The sequence below is a fragment of the Coffea eugenioides genome, chromosome 2 (assembly GCF_003713205.1).
Source record: "Coffea eugenioides isolate CCC68of chromosome 2, Ceug_1.0, whole genome shotgun sequence".
Taxonomy (NCBI): Eukaryota; Viridiplantae; Streptophyta; class Magnoliopsida; order Gentianales; family Rubiaceae; genus Coffea; species Coffea eugenioides.
Genome location: NC_040036.1, coordinates 34,443,765 through 34,458,678, shown reverse-complemented (window position 1 = coordinate 34,458,678; position 14,914 = coordinate 34,443,765).

Genomic DNA, 14,914 nt, shown 5'->3' with positions numbered 1-14,914 from the left:
CTACAAAAGAGATTTTACAAAAAGATGTTCAAAATATAGTTTCAAAACAAATATTTGCTAGATGGTATTTGCTAGATGGCAAGCTATTTTATCTGTTTTTAATTTTGATATAGAATTCATTAAAGGAGAAAATAATTCATTACCAGATTTTCTTACTAGAGAATTCTTACAAGGACATGGATCGTGAATTGATGGCCCAAAGAACAGATCGAGAATATACCAATTATTTGAGAGCTCAAAGAGATTCTCCCAAACTCCAAAACAAAGAAAAAGTTATCCGATCCAGAGGTTATCAATACTTTGTTCAAACTAGCCATGGTAGGCAAAGTATTCCAACCTATCAAATTCCTAAACATGATACAATATACATTCAAAAAAGCCCTTATGCTACGATTACCCCACAAGAAAGAGCTTTTATTATTCAAAGAGAGATTCAGCGAAATACTATCCGAATTCAAGTCCTGAGAAGAGTTGAAAGAAATGAAGAATTTATTCAGTACTACAAAGAACAAAATAAGCAATTATCTGACCAGTTTAAAGATATTGTTTATTAATATTGCAGGAATATGGATTCAAAAGCAGGAAATTCCAGGTCAAAGACTCCTCAAGATTATGAGATGAGTCTAACTCCTGTAACCCAAAATAGATTCCAAATATTGCAGGATTTCCTAGCCTTGACATATAGTCAAGCTGCCTGTACTCCCACTTCTTCTCAAAAAAACCTCTTCAACAAATTCCAAAACTCTCAGAAAAATTCAATGAAAATACCTATTTCACCAAGCCATTTACTCAACATATTACTCTAACCAGATTTCAAGAAGTACCTTTATACTCTACCCTCAATCAAATTACCCAAAGAATCTTTCCTCAAAAATGCTATTGGCAACCAGATGATTCCTCAAAAAATTTGGATTACTATGAATTAATTCTTACAGATACTCAATCTGTTGAAATATTTCCTATTCCAGATAGAAAAAATCCAAATATAGTCAGCCATTCAAAATGTATAATAAAGAAAGTTTGTTCTCCCAATGAATGGACTTCTCTTTATTAGAAATAGAAACGTAATTCAAATAAAGTAATAAATTCAAAGTCTAAATATGCAGTCGTAATGTGGCTCTGATACCACTTCTAACCCAGGCTGCTTTCTATTGATGATTGCATAGAAAAGTAATAGATTTAATGTAAATGGACTTACAAGAATATTGAGTAGACAACGGAAGCTTGTATTGTAGAAACCTTGAATCTTCTTTATTGAATATAAAAGATGCTTGAATACAAAAGAGTGGTTGAACTTGGAAAGAGGTTGGTTGATTTACAAAATAGGGAGAGTTTTCACTGATCTAGTCTCGTAGTGTTCGCCGATGCCTTTCTTCTGAATTTTGATTCTATTTATAGAGGCTCGGGACTTCTCATTTCATCTTCATTTGAATTTCATTTGTCTTTTGGGTCGACACTTTATTTGTGGCCGACATCTTTTTTTTTAAAAGTCATTTGGATCTTGTCCGCATGGTCCTCCGAAAGGATCGAAAGTAGATTCGGATGATTCTGCTGACTCGTCAATTTTGTTGGTTTCTTCTTTCTTATCCTGCTTTTGCAAATAGTCCAAATATTCTTTGAGTAGTCTTGGATCTTGAATCATCTTTTTCATCAGAAAGTCATTTGAACTTGCCTCGGATACCATCTCGGTATCTTTTTCTTTTTCTTTCTTTATTGGAGTAGTTGTTGGGATAGGTGCCATAGTGGTTGGAGTAGGTGGAGAAGTTGTTGTAGTAGGTACCGTAGTGGTTGGAGTAGGTAGCTGTTTGGTCCACTTGAGTTTGTCCCCTGTTGTTAGGAATCTGATGACGTTTACTTGATCTCCAAATTCCTGATTGAATCCTGTCCACCATTTAATTTTAAATTCTCTGACCAATGACATTGGAAGTGGTTTTTCTAATTCTTGATGGATCTTAAAACTCCAGCAAAAGATCCATGGAACTTTGAACTCCATATGAAATAAAATTGGCCTTGTATATTCTCCTCCCTTTGCTCTTTTTAGGTATATCTGAAATCCCATGAGCACGTTTGGAGGTAGAATTTCTGGTTGTGGTCCAAACCATTTCCACCAATGATTGAACCAAATTGGAAATTCTCTACTGCAACTTTCTTTGAATGTGAAGAACCAGGAATGATTGAATGGTCTAAAAAGGAAAGCACGATACCATGCCATTTTGTAATCTTGATATGTAAATCCATCTGGAATAAATCTTACTGAAAAGGATTTTTTAGAATAAAGAGAAGTCCATTCATTGGGAGAACAAACTTTCTTTATTATACATTTTGGATGGCTGACTATATTTGGATTTTTTCTATCTGGAATAGGAAATATTTCAACAGATTGAGTATCTGTAAGAATTAATTCATAGTAATCCAAATTTTTTGAGGAATCATCTGGTTGCCAATAGCATTTTTGAGGAAAGATTCTTTGGGTAATTTGATTGAGGGTAGAGTATAAAGGTACTTCTTGAAATCTGGTTAGAGTAATATGTTGAGTAAATGGCTTGGTGAAATAGGTATTTTCATTGAATTTTTCTGAGGGTTTTGGAATTTGTTGAAGAGGTTTTATTTGAGAAGAAGTGGGAGTGCAGGCAGCTTGACTATATGTCAAGGCTGGGAAATCCTGCAATATTTGGAATCTATTTTGGGTTACAGGAGTTAGACTCATCTCATAATCTTGAGGAGTCTTTGGCCTGGAATTTCCTGCTTTTGAATCCATATTCCTGCAATATTAATAAACAATATCTTTAAGCTGGTCAGATAATTGCTTATTTTGTTCTTTGTAGTACTGAATAAATTCTTCATTTCTTTCAACTCTTCTCAGGACTTGAATTCGGATAGTATTTCGCTGAATCTCTCTTTGAATAATAAAAGCTATTTCTTGTGGGGTAATCGTAGCATAAGGGCTTTTTTGAATGTATATTGTATCATGTTTAGGAATTTGATAGGCTGGAATACTTTGCCTACCATGGCTAGTTTGAACAAAGTATTGATAACCTCTGGATCAGATAACTTTTTCTTTGTTTTGGAGTTTGGGAGAATCTCTTTGAGCTCTCAAATAATTGGTATATTCTCGATCTGTTCTTTGGGCCATCAATTCACGATCCATGTCATTGAACCAAATTGAAAATTCTGTACTGCAACTTTCTTTGATTGTGAAGAACCAGGAATGATTGAATGGTCTAAAAAGGAAAGCACGATACCATGTCATTTTGTAATCTTGATATGTAAATCCATCTGGAATGAATCTTACTGAAAAGGATTTTTTAGAATAAAGAGAAGTCCATTCATTGGGAGAACAAACTTTCTTTATTATACATTTTGAATGGCTGACTATATTTGGATTTTTTCTATCTGGAATAGGAAATATTTTTAGACTACCGGACGTCCGATACTCCAACGGCTTGTTGACTCTTCAACTACTTTCTATCTGCTGGAAACATTAATGAAGCATTTTTTTGGTCTCCTATAAATAGGGCATGGTCAGAAATTTCAAATAACTTTTGCACATTGAGACTACATCAGATTTTGAGTGATTAAAGTGTGAGAATATTCTTTAAAGAAAATTTGTACTCTTAGTTGTGTAATTTTCGATAAGTTTTTCAAGTGTGTTTCTATTTTTTCAATAGTGTAGTTTTGTGAGAGTTATTCGAGTGATAGTAAAACTTCCTTACTTGACCAAGTGCGGTTTGGGGCGAGGAGGAAGTGATCCTTCCTTTGTACACAAGAGATTGGTTGTAAGTTGATTAACTTAAAGAAACTTGCTATATAAAGTAATTTTCAAATTCAAGTGGAGTTTGAAATTTGGTTACTGTCTTGCAATATAAATTGTTTATCTCTTCTACTCTCAAGCACTTGTGCTTTTTCATCAATTGCTCCATTGTGCGGTCTTTTAAAAAAAGAGGGCAAGTTCTCAAAAAGTGACTCATATCTTGGTCGATTTTTTTAAACCACCTAATTCACCCCCCCTCTTAGGTTGTTTTCGATCCTTACAGATAATACCTTCAAAGTGCATATTGGTGGCACTGCCACTTTTAGAAGCTAGCCAGTTCTTTACTCTTACATCATTTAAAGGATCGGAGATGGTGCAGTCGGTAACAAAGATACCCTCAACAGGCAGTTCATTGTTATACCTTCCAAGACTTCCAACACTGATTCCATGGCCAGGTCCACATGTCACTTTGCTTATGTTAACTTGTTTGGCACCATCACCAATTGAGATGCAATCGTCCCCGGTTCTTATGTTTGAATCTGTGATGACTACTCCAGTGGAATGTCCAATGTGAATACCATCAGTGTTGGGACTGTCCCCAGGTGCTGTGATTGTGAAGTGTTGGAATGTTAAATTAATATACGATATCTTTATCAGTGTTGGAATGTTAAATTAATATACGATATCTTTATGATGTCAATTTTCAAGTCAAGGGGATCATTTTATTGAATCAGTGAGTCTTGACTGAGTCAATTTTTGAGTCAATCAACAATTTTTATCAAAAATCTTGCTAAAGACAAAATAGGGGTCTAAAGGGTATTTCACTTCTAAAAGTTCTTCATTTTTCTTGTTTTATCAAAGCCCTCACTCATTCCTTTTACTCTTATAATCACTTCACTTCTTTAATTAAAAGTTATATCTCAAGTCAGGAGTAATCGTGGCCATTGTCATCAATGTCGTTTGTAAAGTTATCATTTTATCACCCGCCATTATAATTGTTCTCATTCTCACCGTTGTCATCAATCAACAATCATCATTATAAGTCATTAATTAGACGATTTTCTTCATTCGTTAAGTAGTCACTTTTTCAATTTTATAAGTTATGGAATTAAAAAACTTAAACTTATCTTGGATTTCTGACTAACCTATCTACGATTTCTTAATTTGATTTTATCCTAGGTATTTTGGTAATTTTAAATAGCAAATGATAATTTGCATACTTATAATAAAAGCAAATAATAATGGGTCACATGCTTTGCACGTGCTTATAGTATCATGATACATGATATTTTTGATACACTAAAAATTTTGTTGTTAATATCATAATTGTTGTGCTTGATCATTATACTGTCATGTCCCCCCTTTATTGTTGGGGGGCAAGAAAAGTTTACCAAGAAAAAAGAGGAACAGACTGATCCAGGGCGGACATAAAATCAATAGAACGATATTGAGTTACTTTTAGGCCTTGGTTTCTTATTACTTTTTTTATGATGCGGACTATACATAACTTGCAAGTTTAGCTCAACAAATTAAGCGCAGCCTGTAAAATCTAAAAGAGGAATTTGGCAATAGCAATTGATGCTGAAAACCAGGATGCATGTCTTTTTGAATACCGAATGCACATATCTTCTCTGCTGCTTGAACAAGAAAAAAGAAAAGAGTGTGTTTGGATTGTAAGTTATTTGTCCAAATATATTTGCTTACATCACCGTTACTTTTTGGCTGTGTTATTTGTAGGGAAAGGCTGAAGAAGGCTGTGATCTTCAGAGAAGCGAACAAGAATCCAAAAATGAAAAAAAAGAGGAAGCTGGAAAAAGGGTAACTTGTATTTGATTGTTTTTAATTTTTTTTATAATAGAAAAATAAATTTCTAATAAATTTCTAATATTTGTTGTTTTGCAGGTATTTCAGTGTTATCACTGTCGATTTCAGTGTTCTCCGTCTCTGGAGAAACTGAAACGGCATTATTTCATTGATCTGTCCAGGAGGCATATGCGAGTTCTTGACGAACATTACGGTTCGGAAAAGAAGCGGTCAAAGAAAAATTTGGAAAAATTGGCTGAGTGCGCTAAATGTGGGAACCTGTTTGAGAAATCAAGACTCCACTCTCACGCTTGTAACCATTAGATTGAGCTTGGAGGTGTTCCGTTCGAGCCCTCTTACTATGGACATAAAGAGGATTATACGTTAAAGGGTCCGAGCAGCAGCCCAATGGAGAAGCCCAAGCCAAAGTCCAGGTCCGAGCTTCCAAGCCCCCCAGCCGAAATGTAGAGCCACCGGAGGAGTTAATTAGGATTCTTACCATAGACTAGAGATATTTTGTTTCGGCAGACTAGAGATAGGCTCTGTTTGGATTGTAAATTATTTGAGATATTTTTACTGTAGTACTTTTTGTGATGTGATGTATGTGAGATAAAAAAGTAATTGAGAATGTAAAAAGCTGTATTGGAAATTATAATGATGATGTAAGCAAATAAATTTTGGCAAATAATCCTCAATCCAAACAAACCTTGTTTTGTTAGACTAGCTCTTATCTCTAGCTCTTTTCTCTAGTTCTTAGTAAATGTTACCTGATTGCACGTCTCTTAGAATTCTATTACTTCATGTTTTGGAATGAACCCGTGATGTCCCTTAGCGTATGTTTAAGTGGGAAGGCACAAGACCCGATCTTTCTTGTAATATTTTATAGCAGTGGGGTCGTGTTTTATGCAGTTAATTCGGTGGATTTGTGACCCAATACAGGATAATGAGTGATGAGTTGCTCTCATGTTGTCCCATCCAGCTTCAGATAGGAATTTAAAGTTATGCACCTGTCCTGAAAGTCATCACTGCATCAACCACCCCAACTGGAAATTCCTTCCCCCAGCAGTTTCCTTCTTAGCTCTACAGCTGTATAAGCTCTAAAGGATAAATGCACAGTAGTAACAAAAGTTCATCAGCAGCATGTATGGTGCAGCATGATTGAGTTTGACTATTTAGTGACTTAAAATTTTAATACTAAGTACTGAATCTGAGGATAGCATAAAACTATCACATTGAGTACTTCTTAAATACGATAGAGTACTTCTTAAATTAATAACATTCCAACACTGATGGTATTCACATTGGACATTATGCTTTGGTTAACTTATTGACTTGGGTTTTGATGAAATTAAAGTCTTGGTTGGATATCTTATATTTTAGAATTTTGGAGTTGTTTTTAGTTGGTATTCATGTTGACTTTCTAAAATTTCATGTTTTGATGTTTCGCTATGAATTGGGGGTCAATTGTTGTTGATATGGTTGAAACTTGGCTTAAAGTTTTTAACGAACCAAACTATTTGTTAACAATTTCGTGTTTGACTTGATTATTAAACGAATCTAATTTGTATTTGAGTTCGATTCATTTATTATACAATCGAATAATTTTTGAACTCAAACAAGAAATGGGAATGGCGAGATTAGCCTATAAAATTAAAAATATTCAAGAAAGAAATATTGCAACTTTATTAGTCTCAGGATTTACTGGACAATTAAAGAATTGGTGGGATAATGCTTTAACATTACAAGATAAATTATCAATATTAGATCATACACAAGAAATAGAAGATGATCAAGGAAATATTCAAATACAGTCAGATGCTGCAGAATTTTTAATAGTAACAATAGTAATGTATTTTATAGGAAATCCTAAACAAGAATTAAATTCAAATAAAACATTCTTAACAAATTTAAGATGCCCAACATTATCAGATTTTAGATGGTATAAAGATATGTTTTTAACAAATGTATTAAGAAGACCAGATTGTAATGCTTCATTCTGGAAAGAAAGATTCATAACAGGATTACCAAGTTTATTTTCTCAAAGGATAATGGATAATTTACAAAAGGAAATGGGAACAGATGTAATTTCATTCGAAAATATTACTTTTGGACAATTATTTGCTTTTGTGAAAAAAGAAGGATTAATATTATGTTCAGAATTAAGATTACAAATAAAATATGGATCAAAACAAAAAGAAGTAGGATCATTCTGTGATGCATTTGGAATTAAACGAATCAAATCACCATCAGCATATAAAAAGAGAATTAAAAAATATTCCAAGAAACCAAGATATATAAAATCTAAGGAAAATGAACCAACTAAAAGAAAGAAATTCATTAAAAAGAAAATTGTTTGTTACAAATGTGGTAAAATAGGACATAAAGCAAACAAATGTAGATTAAAAGAAAAAATTACAGAAATCTGTGTAAATGACGAAGAAATTAAAAATAAATTAATAAATTTGTTAATAAATGAAAAAGATAAAAGTTCTGAAGAAGACTATTATGATGATATTACTAGTTCCGAAAGTGAAGAAGATTGTAACTGTAATCCAAAATATATAAATGTTATAACTAAAAAAGAAGATAAAGAATTTTTATTAGATATAATAGAAAAAATTGAAGACCCAATAGCTAAAAAAGAATATTTAGAAAGATTAAAAAGCTTAATTATTCAAGAAGATAAAATGCCAAAGATAATAGAACCCTTTAGCATTTCAAAATTAATAGATAAATATCCAAATATAAATATAATGAAAAAAGAAACTACTAAGGATCTTCAATCTGAAATTAATAATTTAAAAATACAAGTAAAACAATTACAACAAGAAATCATAGAATTAAAACTAAAAGATTTGGAAATAGAATCAAAAATAACATTAATAAATAACAATCAACCTTCAACTTCTAAAACTGAAACGAATGAAATATTAATAGCAGAAAACCCAGTAAGAGAAGACCAATATATAAATACTATAGAAAAAATGACTTTTCAAAAATGGTTCGCTTTAGTAACTATCACAGTTGAAGATTTCAAAGAAACATTTGTAGCTCTAATTGATAGTGGAGCTGACACAAGTTGTATTAAAGAAGGAATAATTCCAACTAAATATTGTGAAAGAACAAAAGAAAAACTAATGGCAGCAAATGGAGAAGATTTAGAAGTAAAATATAAATTTACAAAAGGATCAATATGTAATAATGAATATTGCATTAGACATAATTTCATAATTGTAAACAATATAAATCATGATGTTATATTAGGAACACCTTTTTTAATTCAAATTTATCCATTTTTAGTAAGCAATGAAGGAATTTCAGTAAATATAATGGGAAAAATCATTACCTTTAAATTCTTAACTCCAATAAGACAAAGAGAATTACAAACCTTACAAACATCTTCAATATATAAAACAATAAATACCATTACTAAAGTACAACAACAAATAAACTATATTAAAGAAGAAAAATCTTATTTAAAAATTGAGGAACAACTAAATGATATTAAAATACAAAAAAGAATATCAGAATTAGAAGAATTATTTAAAAAAGAAATTTGTGCAGACATTCCTAATGCTTTTTGGGATAGAAAACAACATATGATAGAATTACCTTATGAAAAAGATTTTAATGAAAAAAATATTCCAACAAAAGCTAGACCAATACAAATGAATGCTGAGCTACTAGAATTTTGTAAAAAAGAAATAAAAATATTAATAGATAAAGGATTAATAACACCTTCAAAATCACCTTGGAGTTGTGCTGCATTCTATGTAATGAATCAAGCTGAAAAAGAAAGAGGAGTTCCAAGATTAGTAATAAATTATAAACCTTTAAACAAAGTTTTACAATGGATTAGATATCCTATTCCCAACAAAAAAGATTTGCTTAATAGATTATTTAATGCAAAAATATTCTCAAAATTTGATATGAAATCAGGATATTGGCAAATATTAATAGATCCAAAAGATAGATACAAAACAGCATTTACAACACCTTTTGGACATTATGAATGGAAAGTTATGCCATTTGGATTAAAATCTCAAGAATTCAAAAAATAAATGGTACCAAATATTATCTTGTGAATTTTTGTGTAGGTGAACTTGGTGAATATCATTAAGGAATCAAAATAGTTCATAGATAGTGGATGTTCAAGACACATGACCGATGATCCATCACAATTCATCAAGTTCAAACCAAAATCAAGTGAAAAAGTAATATTTAGAGATGATAACAAAGTCAAAATAGTTGGAGTAGGAGATGTTAGTAAGAATAATCAAACTTTTATTCACAATATTCTTCTAGTTGATAATTTGAGTTATAATTTGTTAAGTGTTAGCCAATTGTGTAATAGAAATCTGTTTGTGTTATTCAAAAAGTATGAATGTCTTATTTTTTACTCAAAATTTAATATTATTTTCAAAGAAAAAAGAATAAATTACATCTATGTAGGTATTCTTGAAAATGTTAATTCCTCTAATTTTGAATGCCTTAAAGTTTCAAATGAAGACCATTGGTTGTGGCATAGAACAATTTGTCATTTCAACATGAATTTGTTAAAAGAAATTTACAAAAAGGAACTTGCTAGAGGTTTGCCAAAATTTAAGTTTGAAAAGGATAAAATTTGTGATACTTGTTAATTTGAAAAACAAGTCAAAGTTTCTTTTAAACTTAAGAAATGTGTTTCTACTTTAAAAGATTTAGAACTTTTACATTTTGATTTGTTTGGTCCTACACAAATTGCTAACTTAGGTGGTAAAAGATATTGTTTAGTTATTGTTGATGATTATTTTAGATATATTTGGGTGATGTTTCTTGCTCATAAGGATGATACTTTCAAAAATTTTGTTTTTATATTTGCAAAAGTTCAAAATTTGATTGGGTCGAAAATTATTAAGATTAGAAGTGATAATGGCTCGAAATTTAAATTTTATGATTTTTCAAAATTTTGTAAACACAATAAAATTACACATAAATTTTTAATTGCAAGAACTCCTCAACAAAATGGTATTGTTAAAAGAAAGAATAGAATTTTTCAAGAAGTCACAAGAACCATGTTAAGTGAATGCAATTTGCCAAAATATTTTTGGGCCGAAATCGTAAATACGGCTTGATATGCAATGAATAGAGTTCTTTTGAAACCAATTTTGAACAAAACCTCTTTTGAGTTAATTTTTGGTAAAAAGCCAATTGTTGGATATTTCAAAATTTTTGATTGCACATATTTTATTTTAAATATCAAGAAACATTTTGAAAAATTTGATAAGAAATTCGATGAAGGTATTTTCTTGGATTATTGTGGTAACAAAAGAGGATTTAGAGTCTATAACAGAAGGACCTTTATTATTGAAGAAGTAATACATGTTACATTTTATGAATCTAATGATGATATTTCTAAGAGTTGTTGTGAGGATGATGATGTAGGTGTTCAAGAAAGATTTAAGAAACTCACAATTTATGATCAAGACAATGCTCCACTAGAAGAAAATTCAAAGGAAGATGATTCTCAAGAGAATCAAGTATTAGAAGAAAATGAAAAAGATGATGGTGCACCTAGGGATCTTTCAAAAGTTTGAAAATTTGTTCAAAATTATCCCAAGGAGCTTATCATTGGTGATCCATCCGAAAAGGTAAGAACTCGCTCCTCCTCTAAACAATTGATGAATAATTTTATCTTGGCCTCGCATTTGAACCTAAAAATGTTGTTGATACCTTAAAAGATGAAAACTGAATTTTAACTATAGAAGAGGAATTAAATCAATTTGAAAGAAACAAGATTTGGTCTCTAGTTGAAAAGCCTCAAGATCATTCTATCATTGGCACAAAATAGATTTTTAGAAGTAAAATGAATGACAAAGGTGATGTTGTGAGAAATAAGGCTAGACTTGTAATTAAGGGGTATCCTCAAAAAAAAAAGATTTTGATGAAACATTTGTTCCCATTGTTAAGCTAGAATCAATTAGAATATTTTTGGCATTTGCATATTTCAAGAATTTTAAATTATTTCAAATGGATGTTAAAAGTGTTTTTTTAAATGGTTTTATTGATCAAGAGATTTATGTTGACCAACCTCCCGATTTTGAAAATGAGACATATCCAAATCATGTGTTTAAATTTTTAAAAGTTTTGTATGGATTAAAACAAACTCCAAGAGTACGGTAAGAGCGTTTAAGTGATTTTTTGGTTGAAAATGATTTTAAAAGAGGTATTGTGGATACCATTCTTTTCAATAAACAAAGTTCAAATGATCTTTTAATTGTGCAAATAATGTGGATGATATTATCTTTGGTGCTACTAATGAGTGTTTGTGCAAAATTTTTTTCACTATTATGCAAAATGAGTTTGAAATATGCATGATGGGAGAGTTGAACTTCTTCCTTGCGCTCCAAGTGGTTCAAAATCGAGAAGGCACATTCATTAATCAAGCTAAATATATAAAAGAACTTCTCAAAAGATTTGGAATGGTGGATTCAAAACAAGTTGGAACACCTATGTGCACATCTACCAAGTTTGACAAGGATGAAAATGTATAAAAATTGATGAGAAGAAGTATAGATGTATGATTGGTAGTTTACTTTATTTAACCTCAAGTAGACCTGATATTATGTTTGCTGTTTGCTTGTGTACTCGTTTCCAATCTTGTCCAAAGGAATCTCACTTAATTGCTGTGAAAAGAATTTTTAGATAGTTAAAAGGAATCTTGAATTATGGTCTTTGGTATCCTAAGTATCATGAATTTTCTTTATGTGATTTTTGGATACTGATTTTGGTGGTTGTAGGATAGATAGAAAAATTACAAGTGGTACATGTCACTTTCTTGGTAATTATTTTGTGTTTTGATTTAGTAAGAAATAAAATGCTATTTTCTTGTCTGTGGCCGAAACAGAGTATGTTGCTGTTGGTGCATGTTGTGCTCAATTGTTGTGGATGAAAAGTATCTTGAATGATTTTGGATTAGTGTATGACTGTGTGCCTATGTATTGTGATAATACAAGTGCCATAAATTTGATAAAAAATCTCATTCAACATTTTAGGACAAAACATATAGACATAAAACATCATTTTATTCCTGATTTTGTCCAAAAGGGTGAAATTTATGTACAATATATTTGCTCAAAAGTTTAAAGTGCTGACATTTTTACAAAAATCCTACCACTGGACCAGTTTGTATTTTTGAGAACAAAATTGGGCGTTTTGAACGTCCAACAGTGTCCTAAACCATTTTTTCAGAAAAATTTTGGTTCGGACGGTAGTGTTAGGCGCCGCTCTTCGTTCGGCCGTCCGACATTCAAAAGAGGCGTATTATAAAGCAGTCCTTTCCTTTATTTAGTTCTTTTTCAACCGTTGTTTCGGACGCACTCTTTCCTCTTCTCTCACTTTGAAATCTCAAATTTATCTTTCCTCTGAACAAGTTTCAAGAAATCTTTTGCACATTCATTAGCACTCATAATTTTCTCTAACTGCCAACCACTCCATCGATCTCAATTCCCAGCAAAAACGCTAGTCACTTAAAATTCACCTTTTTTGAAAGATTCAAGCATACATTGTAGTCTATACTGCAATTTTAGTTCATCTCATACACCACTCTGCAATAAAAATATCTTGCATATCATCATGATTCGATTGCGAGGAGACCCTGCTGGTACCGGACGCACTACCAGGCTAAAAGATGAAGACATTGAAATTGTCGAGCCTTTCACCATGAAATCACCCAGAAAAGGGACTGAAACACGAGGTGAAAAAAGGAAATATTCTACCAGAAAGAAACGAACTGCTCAAACTGAGGAACAACCAACTGTTTTGCCCGATATTAGTGATGATGAACAGCCATCTGTTGAGTCTTCCACCAGGAAATCACCAAGAAAAAGGACTGATGTACCAATTGCTGCTCAATGCGGAGAAAAAAGGAAATGTCCTACCAGAATGTAACCTGCTGCTCAAACAAAGGAAGAGCCAACTCCATTGCCCAAGTTTATTGATGATGATGCTAGGGAGAGATTTGAATGGATTTTACAGAAGGGTTTCATCACTCAAAGCACCATTCTCCCCTCTGAATTCCGTAAGTTTGACCTTGAGCCAGTTCTTAGGCTCTTTGAATTCAAAAAATGGTCTCACATTCTGACCTTACCCAACATTTATTATCCTGATATGTTTCATCAATTTTTTGCTAATCTTAGAAAGGGTAGTTCACATACTGACCTTGTTTCTCGTATCAATTCAGTTGATATTGCATTCAATCCTGACATTGTTAATGCGATCTTAAAGACCAAAATTGAAGATGATTTTAAAGAAAAAATTATAAACTTTTTCTCTTATGAAGAGTTTCCTTCTGCCTATCATCATTTTCATATTGAAAAATTGATGACCTATTTTCAAACATACTTTTACACACCTGTTGAGGTAAAATTGGAGGATCTTAGTTCTCAAAATCTGATCATCTTTACAATAATTTCAAACCTGTTGGTTTCTACTAATGGTTATAGGACTGATGCCAATAAAATGGAGTTTTACTTGTTTTATTGCTTTGTTGAGAAAGTCAGAATTGACGTTGGCTTTGTCATGTGTAAATTTTTGCTTAAAATCAGCACTGATAGTCGTAGAAATTTTCCTATAAAAAATTTATAATTCTAATCTTTGCTCATTTTAAGATTTCTTACACCGGCATATCTCCAAAAGAGGATGCATTCTCCATCTTTTCAAAAGCTTACTTTGAAAGAAAAAGTATTAGATTCTTTGATGGTCATTGGTGCTATAAAGAAACTATTTTGAAGTTTAGGACAAAGAGTCGTCATGAAATTCTTGTCACCCCTAGACCTTCCAGAGACCAGTCTCAGTATGTTTCACCCTTTACCACCCATCCTAGAAAATCATCCACTCAACCTTCCTTATCTAATTTTGAAGTCATCTCCCTACTTGAGAAACTTAAACAACACATTCTCCTTCTTTTAGAACGTCTGATGATGACCATGTCACCTGAGCAACAAGCCACCTTTATAGACAAAAGAAACTTGTTTGTGCCTCCTGTCCCTCAAGAAGATGAAAATATGCATCAAAAGGAGTGTCGAATTGAGTCAACCCCTGTTCCACAAGATAAAGGGCCACATATTGAGTTCACTTCTGAAGTTCATGTCTCAAATTCTCAGCCATAAGATAATGGCAAGGCTCCAGCAACTGAAACTAGCGATGATGATAATGAGGAAACTGAAGAAGAAGTGGATTCAGATCAGTTTCGCCTTGCAAGAAGAAGACCTGGATCGTCCAAAATCACCATTTAGACACTCTTAGACACTTGCATTTCATTTTTGGATGACACTTCATATTAGGCATTTGCATCTTAAAAGATTTTGATATTTCAAGTAT